The 14896-nt window shown below is 36.6% G+C and overlaps 1 pseudogene; it reads right to left on the bottom strand.

The window, feature by feature from the left end:
• Positions 1 to 9003: 9003 nt before the first annotated feature.
• Positions 9004 to 9117, bottom strand: LOC121475175 (annotated as a pseudogene).
• Positions 9118 to 14896: the final 5779 nt, after the last annotated feature.

Genomic DNA, 14896 nt, shown 5'->3' with positions numbered 1-14896 from the left:
TGTGAAGGTTCCCGAGCCCCACCACTTACAAACTCAATCATACTCACAGGACATGAACCCAGTCATCTGCTTTTTAGTTCACTCTACAGACTATTCTCATGCACGCTGATGTTTGAAATCCAGACCTAGAGAACAATCGTGATGATTCCTTGATTCCCATTTGCTTTTTTATTATTTCATCTAATTTACCTTAAGTATCGTTGCTAAAATAATGGTCTTGAAAACCTTCAATGGCGTCTTATTGTCTAGTGAATTAAATAAAACTCTGCTGGACTTTTAGGGATTTCCAAAAATGTAAGTAAATCTTGTTCAAGTTCTAACTTATTATTCACTCTTAACCTCCCCAAAATATATGGAGGATTATTTCATGTTTCTTAAATATTTACCATCCTTTTCCACCTCTAGCATTGCCCATTCTGCTCCCAATTGTTAAATTCTAATAGTCCTTCAAGTATGCCAAATGCTCCCTCCTCCTTAAAGCTTAATCTGTCTTTCCTAGTTAGACACAGTCTTCTTTTGAACTCCTCAAATCTCTACATTTAGGTTTATATAGTGATCACTTACCTTATATTAAGATATTAAAATAATGTAAATTATTAGTTACATCTGCATCTATATTTCTCCCTCTCGATTGTAAAATCTTCAAGGTTAAAAATTGTCTTAGTGCAGTTGATACTCAGCATTTGTTCACCTCAAATATGAAATAATTCATGCTCTATTAGTCCTTGACCTTAGCATAAAGTCATCTATGTTCCACTGAAATTAAGGACTAAACATGTATCAACTGTTCTACATTTCAGGTGGATCTATCTTGAGTGTAAGTTTTGCTTAGAAATTTATTATTATTATTTTTACTCCCATCACCTCATCATTAGTTACCATTTGGGGATGTTTGCATTCCTATTATTTTCTGATAAATTTAAATATTTGTAGGTAGACTCTAGTACTGATTTCTACCTTTTTTCTTATATATGTGATACTATGAATCTTGCTAAAAACAGATATGTGAAAGGAGGGAGGATAAGAATAAGAGTGTTAAAAAGAAAAAAAATGAGCTGATAAATCTTTAGACACTTTGTTGATAGCGTGTTTCTTAATACAGGTTGAAAACCTACATTCTTTTTTTTTTTAAAAAGTATGTAACTAGTTTTTTTTCTAATGAATTAGAATTAAAAATATCTTAAAAAAATTTTTTAAACATTTTATTTATTTTGAGAAAGAGAAGAAGGGAGAAGCAGACTCCCTACTGAGGAGGGAACCCAATATGGGGCTGAATCCCAGGACCCGGAGTTCATGACCTATGCTGAAGGCACACATTTAACTGACTGAGCCACCCAGATGCCCCCAAAATATCCTTTTGTAGAAATGTTGTATAAGTACTTTGTGAGAGGCTTTTTGGGATGTAAGAAAAGAAATAGAGGTGACAGAATGAAAAGGTGGCCTTATGTGGAAGAAAACCTTATGTGGAAGAAATTACAGACGATAAAGGAAGAACACATTTATTGGGAGAGAACTGAAAAGGCCTGAAATGTAAGTTACCTGGAAGAACAGACCAGTGTAAATGTCTATAAATGAAAATTTTTGTTCTGTACCATACACTGAAATATTAGTCATAAGACTATCTCAAAAACTGTACTTTCAAGTCGTAAATACTCTGCATTTTTCCTGCCATTCAAGTAAACCTAAAATATTAATCATGAGATTCAGTTTGAAGAACTGAAAGCTTCAAGCAAAGTTTTATTAAAAGAAAAAGTAGAGAGACATATAAAAACAAGAAACATACTTTCAGATAAAATTAAGCTTCGAAGTGTACTTTTAAAATCCTATTTATTAACATTTGTTTTACACAAAGAGTAGAGAACTGGGGACTTTGGAGAATAATGTCCCACATTGCCATTGGTAAAGGTGTTTTTTCTTTTTCTTTTTTTTTAATTGGAGAGAAGAATTACAATAATTTCTCTCCAACTCATGAATAGGTTTCCAAGTCATGCATATTCTGGTAGTCAGCCATGCTGTCACAGATGGTAGGATTTCCTTATTTTTAAAGGCTGAAGAATACTCCATTATATTTATATACCATACTTTCTTTACCATTCAGATGTGAACTAGGGGATAGACTCATCCAAAAATATATGTATTCCTCCTAACATAAACACTGCATAGACATGTTAGTTTTCTACTGCTTCTCTAACAAATTTGCAGGAATGTACTTTTTAAAATAGCATACATTTATTGTCTTATGGTTCTATAGATCAGTTCTTTAGATGGGAAGTCCAGTATAGGTCTCACTCAAGTAAAATCAAGATATACCGATGATACCAATTGCTAGCAAGAAGGCAGAGCAACAGGAACGTTTTGTCACTGTTAGTGAGAATATAAAATGTCCCAACTAATTTGAAAGAAAATTTGGTGGATTCTTACAAAGTTCAATACTGTTTCAGTATAAAATCCATTTATGTAGAATCATCAATCCATTTATGTAGAATCATGCTCTTTTGGTATTTACCTAACTTACTTTTTTTCCATAGGTTGTATCCATGCACTGCTCTTATTTTTCTTTTTTAAACAGTTTTATTGAAAGTATAATTGATAAAAAAGAACTGCACATATCAAATATATTTAATCTGAGGAGTCTGGACATAGGCAAACATCCCCATCACCACAATTGAGGTTAGAGACTTATTCAACACCTCCCAGAGTTTTCTTCTATTTGTGGGTTTTTTCATGTGTGTGTGGTAACATTTAACATATATTTACCCTCTCACCAAACTGTGAAGTGCATAATATTGTATTGTTAACTACAGGCACTATGTTATACAACAGATCCCTAAAATTTATTCATCTGGCATAACTAAAACTTTATACTCTTGCATAACAACTTACCATTTCCTCCACCCCCAACCTCTGGCAAACACTATTGTATTATCTATTTCTGTGATTTTGACTACCCTGGGTACCTCAAATCAGCTTAAGCACAGAGCATTTGTCCTTCTGTGTGACTGGCTTACTTCATCCAGCATAATGTTCTCCAGGTTCATCCATGTTATCACAGATGGTAGGATTTCCTTGTTTCTAAGGCTGAAGAACACTTCATTTTATTTATATACCATACTTTACCACTCATCTGTCAATGGATACTGGTTATTTCCCTATTTGGCTACTGTTATTCCTTCTGCAGTGAACATAGGAGTAAACATAGAAATGTCTCTTTGAGATTCTGATTTCAATTTAATAATTTAATTGAGCAAATACTCAGAAGTGAGACTGCTGAATCATATGGTATTTGTACTTTTAATGTTTTAAGGCATCTGTGTACTTTTTCTATAGTTGCCATACCATTTTATGTGCCCACCAACAGTGCACAAGAATTGCAATTCCTCCACAACCTTAACATTTATTTAGATAATAATCCCAACAGACGTGAACAGATATCTCATTATGGTTTTGATTTGAATGTACCTGATAGTTAATGATGTTGAATATCTTTTCATATCCTATTAACCATTCACTTATTGGAAAACATCTTGGTTGCTTCCTATTTGGGGCCATTATTAATAAAGCTGCCATAATGATCCCCATATAAGTGTTTCTGTGTATGGAAGTTTTCAAGTAAGTCCTTTGCCCATTTTTTTTAAAAATAAGATTTATTTTTTTTCACTATTAAGCTTTAAGAATCCCTTACATATTTTGGAAACTAATGCTTTATCAGATATATGGTTTGTAGGTATTTTCTCCCATTCCATATATTGCCTGTTCATCCTGTTGATTAACACAAATCTTTGTCAAACTGTTTCCAAAACATTAAGAGAAAAAATCCCAAATCCATTTTTTTCCCAAATTCATTTTATGAGGTCAGTATCACCCTGATACCAAAGCCAAACAAGAAAAAAAAATTGCAGGCCAATATGTCTGATGAAAATAGATGCAAAAATTCTCATCAAAATACTAGCAAAGCAAATTCAAGACCACATTAAAAGGATCATACACCATGAGCAAGCTGGATTTATCCCTAGAATGCAAAGATACTTCAGTATATGCAAATCAAGGTGATAACAGCACATTAACAGAATGAAGGATAAAAATAACATGATCAGAGCAATAGATGTAGAAAAAACATTTGACAAGTTCAGCACTCTTTTATGATAAGAACACTCAATCAACAAGAAATACAAAGAACTCAACATAATAAGGGCCACATATAACAAGCCACAGCTAACATCATACTCAACGGTGCAATGTTGAAATCTTTTCCTCAAACATCAAGGACAAGACAATGTGTCCATTCTCACCACTTCTAGCCAACATAGTACTGACAGTCCGAGCAATTACAAAAGAAATAAAAAGTACCCAAATAATAAATAATCAGGTAAAATTATCTGTTGGCAGATTAGATGATCTTATAAGTAGAATACTATAAGGCTCCACCAAAATCTGTTAGAGCTCATCAACAAATTCAGTGAAATTACAGCATTAAATAAAGGGGGCGGGGGGATCCCTGGGTGGCTCAATGGTTTAGCGCTGTCTTCAGCCCAGGGTATGAATCCTGGAGACCCGGGTTTGAGTCCCACGTCAGGCTCCCTGCATGGAGCCTGCTTCTTCCTTTGCCTGTGTCTCTGCCTCTCTCTCTGTCTCTCATGAATAAATAAATAAAATCTTAAAAAAAAAAAAAAACTGACAGCAACATACAAAAACCAGTTGTGTTTCTATAAACTAACAACAAACCATGTGGAAAGGAAAAAAAGGGAAACAATTATATTTACAACAGCATCAAAAATAATACTTAGGATTAAACTTAACCAAGAAGGTGAAGGACTTGTAGCTAATATCTACAAAACATTGATGACAGAAATAAAAGACAAAAATAAGAAGACATCCTGTGTGCATAGAATGGAAGATTTAATATTGTTAAAATGTCCATACTGTCTAAAGGGATCTATAGATTTAATACTATTCCCATCAAAATCCCATTGGCAGTTTTATAGAAATAGAAAAAACAAATCCAAAATTTGTAGGAAACCATAAAAGCCCACAAATAGTCAAAGCCATTTTGAAAAACACACCAAAGCTGGAGGCATCACACTTCTTAATTTTAAAACATATAGTAAAGTAAGTATACAGTACAGCTACAGTACTATGTCACAGGCATAAAAACAGACTTACAGACCAGTGAGATAGAACCAGAGCCCATAAATAACCCCACACATGTACATCAACTCATCTTTTTTTTTTAAATTAATTTTTATTGGTCAATTTACCAACATACAGAAAAACACCCAGTGCTCATCCCATCAAGTGTCCGCCTCAGTGCCCGTCACCCATTCCCCTCCAACACCCGCCCTCCTCCCCTTCCACCACCCCTAGTTCGTTTCCCAGAGTTAGGAGTCTTTATGTTCTGTATCCCACATCAACTCATCTTTGACGAGGATGCCAAGGACATAGAATGGGGAAAGGATAATCTCTTCAACAAATAATACTGGGAAAATTGGTTATCCATATGCCAAGAGAAAAGAAAAGAAAGAAATGAAATTAGGCCCCACCTTATGCCATGCACAAAAGTCAACTCAAAATGGATTAAAGATTTCAACATAAGACCTGAAACTGTAGAACTCCTTCAGCACCACATAGGAGAAAAATTTCTTGACATTGGTCTTAGAAATTATTTTTTTGTGAGTAGAATGCTAATAGTGCAGAAGACAAAATAGACAAGAGCTAGTACAAATTTAAAAACTTCCAGTAGCAAAGGAAACAGTCACTGGCATGAAAAGGTCAACTACAGAATGGGAGAAAATATCTGAAAACTATCTGATAAGGAATTAACTTCCAAAATATATAAGGAATTTCCACAACTCCATAGAAAAAAAAAATCCGATAAAAAATGGGCAAGGACTTGAAAACTTAGTTGAAAACTCATGGCCACACAAACACTTTCACATTAATCATTATAGCAGCCTTATTCTTAATTGCCAAAAATAGGAAGCAACCAAAATGTCCTTTAATAGGTGAATGGGGGAAAAAAGTTGTACATCCATTCAATAGTCTTTGCTAATAAAAAGTAATGAACTATCAAACCATGCAGAAACATGAATCTGAAATGCATTTTGATAAATGAAAAAAAGCAGTTTGCAAAAGCTGCGAACTACATAATTTCATTTATAAGACATTCTAGAAAAGGCAAAACTGTAAAGATAATGAACACATTGCTAGCGGTTAGGGGGATGTTAAATTGGTATAGCACAAAAGTTTTTAATATAGATTAAACCACTCTACATAAAAAAGGAATAGTGGATATATGGCACTATGTATTTATAAAAACCTTATTATTATTAATAATAATCTAGTTGTTTCTCCAGGGATAGGTATTAATGATTCTGAGGCCACTGTACATGTACACTGGAATCAAACAATTAAACTGAAATGGATAGTGGGAGCAAGTTTTCTCACAATTGGAGTAGGAGATTACAGATAAGCAAGGGGAAGAGACTAGAATGATCCATGTAGTGATGGGTGAATGTTGGAGACCTCCACATGAACTCATTTTCAGCTCAGTATGAATAAATATTGTCCCATATAAAAATTTATAGGTATGTATATGTATACAAGTTAGTGTTTACATATATATTTCCTTCTTATGCCACCTGAAGAGGCCTAAAAGCAATGGCTCCCTGGTAGCAATGAGCCCACCTGACATTCAGATCTTGGTTTATATTATTGTTCACCAATACAAATAACCAGAGCTTCTTGGGGGTAAAAAACAACTGATTCTGGGACTGATTCTAGGGTCAGAAAAACTACAAGAGGAAACTGGAGCATCCTGAATTGTCAGAAAGTAGGCAACACTCAAAAGAGAACAACAAACAAAAAAACAAGAAAAAAAGGAAAATAAAACAAAACCACAGTAATGTGAGTAGGTCAACAGGACATAGGAACAAACTTAAAGAACTCCCAGTGGCTGAAGCAGAACAAGTTATCAACAAAATAAAGTAGTGTTGCATTATAAACCAAAGTATGAGTCACGAGTCCATACTGCTATAAATCATTTACTCAAAAAATAGAGAACAATCTGTACATAATTCCAAATAATTTACACAGATATTCCATATTCAAGAAGGTAGAACCTAACTCCCCACTCTTTATGTATGGGTTGCATATTATAGGTTTCTTCCGAAGACTAGAGTATGGAAAAAAAGAAAAGAATTTTACAGTGGAGAGAACTGACCAATACAGTCTAGTCAGGTGATCAAGGGATTCTCCTGCCTTTTGCCATACCATTAAACAAGAAGGAACAGAGATAATGGAAGAGACAAATGCACAATTTGTGTTGTTGCTTCCAAATGTAGCCATGCTCAGATATTCATCAGGTCCAGACTCCAGTCCCCAAATACAGCTCACCCAAGGCTTCTCAGGAAATCTTCAGATGAGTTTCAGTAGTGGTGGAATAAATCCAAACTGAGAGATATTGAGAATAAGAACTGAGCCAGAGTGTGAAATTTTTCTGTCTCAAAGTTTGGCTTGACCCTGTGACTGGCAGAGAGTCAGCCTCCTATTTTCTGTTGTGGGCCACAGCATGCCCTCCCCTCCACCCCACAGTGTCCTCAGAAGCATCAAAAGAATGTCAGGGGAAACCCAGATCAGAAGTCAACAACTAAGCAAATGTCTCTCAAAATGAAGGGAACTGAGGGGGAGAATTTGCTCCTTGGTTGGCTCCAGAGAATGTGGCCTCAGAGGGTTGCGTTATCAAGTTTCATAAACTTATTTGTTTTGTTTGGGGAAATGAGATAGTTGCTTTATTCATTTTCTATTGCTGTTGTAAAAATTAACAGAGATGGGGTGGCTTACAACAACATGGATTTATGCTCTTATATTTTTGGAGGTCAGAAGTCCAAAATCAGTTTCAATGAGCTACAAACAAGATGTTGGCAGGCCTGAGTTCCTTCTAGAGGCTCTGGGACAGAATGTATTTTCTTCTCTATCCTCTAGAGGCTATCAGCATTCCTGGTTCAAGGCTGCCCTTCTCCATCATAACCTGAAACAACAGGCTGAGTCGTTCTCATGTTGCCCTCTTTGACTCTCTGCAGCTGCAGAAAGCTCTTTGCTTCAAAGAACGCATGTGAGGGGCAGCCTGGGTGGCTCAGCGGTTTAGCACCACCTTCAGCCCAGGGCCTGATCCTGGAGACCTGGGATCGAGTCCCACGTCGGGCTCCCTGCATGGAGCCTGCTTCTCCCTCTGCCTGTGTCTCTGCCTCTCTCTGTGTGTCTCTCATGAATGAATAAATAAATAAAATCTTAAAAAAAAAAAAAAAAGAATGCATGTGATTAGATTGGGCCCACCTAGAAAATGCAGAATACCTATCCCAACCATTCTTAAGATTAACTTCCATCATCTGTGCAAAGTCCCTTTGCCATATAAAATAATACTTATCAGTTCTAAGAATGAGAGCACAGACATGGAGGTGGGGGCACTCTGGCACACCTGAGCATTATCAAGTCATATGTATCTGTAGTTATTCACTAGATTATTAGCTCCTACAGACATTTCAAACACATGTTCTTCAAAACTAAATTCATCTTCCACCAAATGTGTTTCTTCCTTGATGGGGATATGTCCATCCAACAACTTAAGCTTGAAGCTGAAAAACGTTTTCCTGCAATCCTTTATCAGATTGTTAAATCTGCTCATTTTAATTCCTAAATATTTCTTCAATCTACCCCTGCCCTGCACCTCTGCTACCATTAACTACACTTGTGCATTTGTCATTTACCTGAAAAGAAAGTGCTTCTTAATTAATGGGGTCTGGACTTTTGCTAGTTGATGTGAATAAGGTACCCATGTTGCCCACCTTAATGAAATTTACAGAAAAGCATGGAAAACACACATATATAAATAAATAAACATGTATAATAAACATGAATAATAAATGCCCTGGAAGAAGACATTCCTGATCCTTCTGATCAGGACCCATGGTGAAGTTTTCAAAAACTGAAGTTAAAAATTTGTGAATTTCTAGAAAGATGCTATCAAGCTAATATCGTGAATTTGTGTGTCCTCCTTGTGCAGGGGCCATGCTAATCTTCTCTGTATTGTTCCAATTTTAATACATGTGCTGCCAAAGGGAGCACAAGCTGACTAACTTAACTGCAGTAAAATTTAATACCTTTATGGATATGTCACTTTTCCTTGATTCTATAATATAAATATGGGAAAGAAGACTACGAAATTATATGTTAAATATGGCAACTTACTCTTAATAAAATCAAGCTAAAATGGATTTTTGAATTCATCTTTATAAATCGTTGTCCAAACGGAGTTAACTTTCGGACTAGGTATAAAGAATCCCACACTAGATATAATGAATCAGAATGGCTAAGGTCAGGCCTGTGAGATGTATTTCAAACAAGTAGCCCATGAGTTGTTGTACACATTAACATCACGAAATTATTGAACCAATTTCAACTCACCAATACTCTGTTCCATTTCCAGGTTCTATAGTCTCCACATTCCTCAGCTCTGACTTCTTTTTGTCTCCAAAGCCTGGAACAGCAGATAGGATCCTCACCCTAGGACTCTCTGACTCTCCTTTTGTGGACACATCTCTGACCAGAGCTGGGAAAGTTTCTCTGCTTTGAGAGAAAGACACAACAGATTAGATTGTTTCCATCTGGATAATCCAGATTTCTCTCCTTGGTTCAGGTTTCCTTCAAATTAATTTCACCTCTATAAAGTTCCTTAAGCCATGTAAAGCAGCAGAATCAAAAGTTCCAGGGCTTAGGAGGCAGGCATCTTTGAGGGGAGAGGGACATAATTCTTCCTGCCACTATATACATTGTGTACTAAGGGCCCCCTTTTTTTATTGTTGAAGTAGAATTTATACATAATGTTACATTAGTTTCAGGTGTACAATCTAGTGATTCAACAATTCCATATGCTATGCAGAGAGTCCTTTCTTAGCTGCCACACATTAAGCACTGTATTGATCATTAGTACATTCATTTTATCCAACCAGAAACAAGAGTGGAGAGAAAACTTTCAAGAGACATACCAATGAGACATTTTACTACTCAACTTTTGATCCAAAATGAAGTCGTAAATTCAAAGAGAGAATCGGTGTCTTTCAATATTCTACATAGGTCTCTATTTGACTTCTAATAGTAATATGCACTTAGTTAAATGCATATAAAAATGCATATAAATGATATAAAAGTTAAATAAATGGCCAATTGCTTAATAATTCTTATAGGAGCTTCATATGGCTATAGGATCTTAAAGTCTTATTTTAGTAAGTAATAACTGAATTAGGATTCTCCAGAGAAATAGAACCAATAGGATATGTTATGGAGATTTAGTATGAGGGATTGGCTTACACAATTATGTAGGTTGAGTCATCCCACAACATGCTGTCAGCAAGCTGGGGACCCAGGGACAACGAATGGTGTAGTTCCAGTCCAAACCCAAAGGCCTGAGAACCAGAGAAGCCAGTGACATAAATCCCGATCTAAGTCTGAAGGCCCAAGAAATTGGAGCACTAAAGTCTGAGGATAGGAGAAGATGGATGTCCTACTTTAAGCAAAAAGCAAATTCATCCTTCCAACACTTTTTTTTTTTTTTAATCTATTCAGGCCCTTCAAGGGTTAGATGATGCCTACCCACATTGGTGACAGTGGATCTTCTTTATTCAGGCTACCAATTCAAATGCTAATTTCTTCCAGACACACACACAGATACAACCAGAAATAGCATTTTACCAGTTCTCTGAGCATCCCTTAGCCCAGTCAGTGGACACAGAAAAGTAACCGCTGTTATCAAATGTCTGTAGTGTGTTTGCAGATCTCTGATTTGGATTATCCTCTTTGTCCATATATCATCCTAGCATCAACACAAAAATCAAACATGAACTTCTACACATCCTACAATTCTTATTTCAGCATAGTCTCCTAAAGTAAATTGTCATCAGCTTTTAAAGTTTGAGGCATACTGGCTTGTGCTGTTTGTGATATATGTTTTTGTAGTTTTGTGGCAAGCTTAGGAACTCTCTAAGGAGTTATGGATTGAAGCATAGGAGACATTGAACTTGAGATGTTGAAATTTTTTGTGAGAAGATTGATTGGTTTGTAGTATAGATTAGGAGTAAAGAAATGAAAGGCAAATGAATTAAGACCTGTTTTATTTTCAAACTGACCGCAGTTCTTTTAGGCAAGAAGGACCTCCTGACACTTTGAAGAGGAAGATGCCATAATCAAAGCTATATAAACAGCAGTGCAACAAGGTAAAATCTCCCCAAGGCACAGTGCACTCCTTGTTTGTGCAAACTTACAATCCTCTACCCAGGAAACCCCACAAAGACATACTGTTGTCATCACACTACTCAGAGATAAACAAATCCAGTACAGATGTGCATTTGTGGAAAGATGTTCATACACTTCATTTGAACTTCTCTGCTTACCATTAAGATTCAAGAAATCTTGGTTGGTTGGTTTCAGATGGAAGTTTGGTGAGGCAAGCACAAAGGAGCATGTAACTATACTTACTGTCACCCTTGAGCACCAAAGTGAATTAAGTTTGTATCAGGAAGGATTAAAACAAATACTTTTCTAAATGATGCAATGCTCTGAAATACAGGAACATGTTCCAAAAAATGATTGCGCTGAGCCCATAAACAGGCATTTTATTACATAAAGATCTCCATAAAAGAATGGGTTAAGGAAGTCTACTGTCATGCCAATCCCATTGTTATAAATCTCTTTAAATCTACTTGATGTCATCGAAAACGTATTTGAAAGGAGAATATGTTACCCTTGTCTATTCAACAAGATACCAGAAATTTTCCCCCACATGCATTTCTTGATTAAAGCTCAGATGTCTTTCCCCGAGCTGACTGTATCATCAGAGAATGCTTTTAGTGGATTCTCAAATATTTCCTAAAGGAATCCTGAATGTTGAACTAGCTGTGATAACACAGTAGCAACAGAGGGTATCCAACATCAGGCACGATTTAATAAGGAGACTTGGCTCATGTTTCCCCAAGGTTTCTGTGTGAATGACAATTCATCAGTGGCTTTGTCATACAAGTACCTCATCGGGCATCCTTTTCTCCCCATTGTCTCTTATTCCTAGAGGAGTACTGGAAACAGACAAAAGCTTTTTCCTTTTCTCTCTCCCTAACCCCAATGCTTCATGTGACCCCAGCCCATGACAAATGTAATGTAGCTTACTAGAAAGAAAAAAATTCAAATGTCAAAAGATGAAATCAGTTGGGCAGAGCTGAGCAGTGAGTTAGAGACTGAAAAACAAAAATCACAGTAAACTTACCCACTACAAACCTTTGACAGAACACAGATGCCTGTGAAATTGGCATCTCCACTCCTAACTCTTAACACGTTCCAGACATATTCTCCTGGCTGCCCTTAAACATCTGCAGTCCCATAATAGCCATTGTCCACAAACAGAAGTAGCTACTTTTCCTCTCATTCATTTTTTTTTCACTGTAATTGTTTTTGCCACTTTTGCCATCATTCTTCCCAGACCAGACACCTTGAAACCATCATTTGGCAAAATATGTAATAGACTCTCAATTTCTTTTAGATGTTCAAAGTTTCATAGTTTAGGCATGTTCTAGAAGCTTAATGACTTCTAGATGGAGCTTAACCTCGTGAACAAAACTGGGAAAGACACCTATTTTTGAAATCAATCATTAAAAACTTAAAGATATAAAATAACTGGAATATTTAGAGGTGGTGAAAGAGAACTTCAACTGCTTCCATTTTGACCTCGGTCTGTACTTTCTAATTGATTAAGTTCTTCTTTCCAGCTTTTCTCTGAACGCAGGCAAAAGACCATGAGGGCAAAGCACCTCCTAATGGGAACTGAAACTACCCCCTAAAGCGTAAGACTGCCCTGACCCAGCAAGACCCCATGTGACTGACCCTGAGACAATGATCAATTTGACCTTCACTCCCCACTTGATGTACCCACTGGCTTTTGTCGCACGTTTTCCTTATATAAACCTGGAAGTATTTTTGGCACTTTGGAGACAGCCTTTGAGGAGTTAATCCATTGTCTTCCTGGTGTTGACCTCAGTGAAATAAATTCCTTTCTGGTTTCACCACCACTGTTTTTTCTGCTTTTGGATTTTGTTAGTGGCAGGTGGCCAAACCTTATCTGTTTGGGACCCCCGGAGACAGGTGTTCTTGCTCTCTTGTGCTTCAACTGCAGTGGTCGGGAAGTGACAACAAAATCATCAATGCCGATAGTATTGAAGGTGCTTTACAATGTCAATATTTGGGCACCTGGGTGGCTCAGTAGTTGAGCATCTGCCTTTGGCTCCGGTCATGATCTCGGGGTCCTGGGATTGGGACCCGCATCAGGCTCCCCGCAGGGAGCCTGCTTCTCCCTCTGCCTATGTCTCTTCCTCTCTCTGTCTCTCATGAATTAAAAGAAAAAAAAATCTCTACAGTGTCAATATTTTTCACACATGTAACTATTATTTGAATGAGACACCTCCTTTGAATGAGTTTTTTTAATGATCTGAAGACCTAAGAAAAATCTTTAATATAACTGCAATAATAAAGTCATTTTAAGATATCTATCTGTATCCTTTACTCACATAAATCTCTATTTTTATGATGTGCATCCCTCTAAGGGCTACATTGATGGTTATGAAAACAGCAGAAGAGAACAACTGTAACATTCGTTTCTAGTCACCGTCCTCATTCACAGCTCTGACATTTTCCCTCTTTGAGATTTGCTTCTATGGTGCATTCCAATTGGGTGGGGGTCAGCAGCATGGGCAGGATAGCAAGGGAGAGACTGTCCACCATGAGGTGGTGGTGAGGGGCTCTAGTTACAGGGTGGAGTGAGGAAGTATGGGGATGTGTGCAATTTTCCCTTTTTTGGTAACTCTGCCTGGTTGTAAGTAGTCCATTGGTTAGTTACGGCTTATGGCATTTTGAGGTAAGACACTTAATGAGCCTGTTTGTATTCAGGTCAAGGGTCACTGAGGCCCCTTTTGCCTTGTAGAAATGTCTATTGCTCAAGTCTTTTACCTAAAAGGCTTCTACAGCACTCATTAAGATGAGTTGGTTTTTATTCAAACAAGGGCAAACGTGTTGCTACACTGCCCTTGAGAATGGAGCAAGTGAAAATGGCCTGAACTTTTACATAAGAATGTGAAAACTGCGTGGCTTAAGTGTACTTGAAGGCAAAGAGAGGACAAATTGTTCTCTCAATATTCCTTTTGTTCAACTGATTGAATGAAATTACTGATGTTATCATAGGTGTTTAATATAAAATTATGAGACCTATCACAGAAAATTAAAAGCGTTAGTTCCCCAAGAATAAGTTCAATAATTCAGTTTGTTTCCATCAAATAGGCATAATTCACCCATTTTGGGGGAAGACTAACACAACCCACCATGTAGATAAATATGTACTGTCTTGGGGTGGGAGTGGAAGGTGGAGTTTAAGCCTATGGTGAAGCAAAAGGCTAAGCAACATAGGAAACATCTCTTTCATCCCATAGGGGAACAAACCAAGAAAAGAAAAAAAGTTAAAAATAGATTACAATTACAAATCTGTGATTTGTGATTTAATATTTGGTTTTGCCTATTTTCCATAATGTGTCCTTAATCCAAGAATGATCTCTTCTCACAGTACAATGAAAATGCTGTACCCAAAAATACAACACAACAAATATCACTCTTCATACTTTCCAAGACATACTAATGCTGATTCTTTCTAGACAATTTAGATTTCCTCTATGAGAAAGAAAGGACAGTTCTTTAATTCTCTTTATTTGGGGAGAAAGACATATTCAGGTAAAATGGTTCCTTGGTATTCCACAGAAGATATTCAAATGGTTTCCTGAGATTTATGCCTTATTTAGCCTTGTAAACTACAATAAAT

This window comes from Vulpes lagopus, chromosome 13 (assembly GCF_018345385.1).
Source record: "Vulpes lagopus strain Blue_001 chromosome 13, ASM1834538v1, whole genome shotgun sequence".
Classification (NCBI taxonomy): Eukaryota; Metazoa; Chordata; class Mammalia; order Carnivora; family Canidae; genus Vulpes; species Vulpes lagopus.
This window is presented reverse-complemented; position numbering and strand designations above follow the sequence as displayed.